This window comes from Chrysochloris asiatica, unplaced genomic scaffold (genome assembly GCF_000296735.1).
Source record: "Chrysochloris asiatica unplaced genomic scaffold, ChrAsi1.0 scaffold00261, whole genome shotgun sequence".
Lineage (NCBI taxonomy): Eukaryota > Metazoa > Chordata > Mammalia > Afrosoricida > Chrysochloridae > Chrysochloris > Chrysochloris asiatica.
Window position 1 is genome coordinate 3,779,405 of NW_006408779.1, and position 585 is coordinate 3,779,989.

Here is a 585-nt window from a genome sequence, read left to right on the forward strand (position 1 = left end):
TAGTTTACATGAGAGAACTTTAGTTTTACATTCATTCCATTGTATATCATCTTGTTGCCATGGTTCCAGCCCCTCCATGCATCATCAACCAACCAAAGGGTATATCCTAGAAGCCCACCCCCTACACTTCCCCCTCGCCCCCCTCACTCCGCGCCTGTTTTCGGCCCACAGTGCCTTTCCCTCTCTGGATTCAAAGTCCCCAGCCGCTTCACCACTCCACGTCATTGTCTCTGTCTCCATCTCAGGTATCTCTGTTTCTCTGGGTAGGGTCCCGCTCTCGGCTTTTTTCCGTTGATGGTCCCAGATACCTCCGCTCCTAGCCTGTAGAATTAATCACTCCCTCCAGTGTATATTTTATAATGCAAGGAAAACCAAGAATCAAAAGACAGCCAAGCATCTTAACATTATTGCCCCCTTTTCCCCATTCCAACCATGTCTCAATCTCTGTATCCCAAAGCCCTGTTGTTCCAAGGTTGTACATACATCATTATTTACCTCTGTCCCACTTAGCCCATGCAAACCTACCTAATTGTTCTCCCATCTGCTTTGTTCTTCCATTCCCTTTACCCTTCTAGTATTATTGCC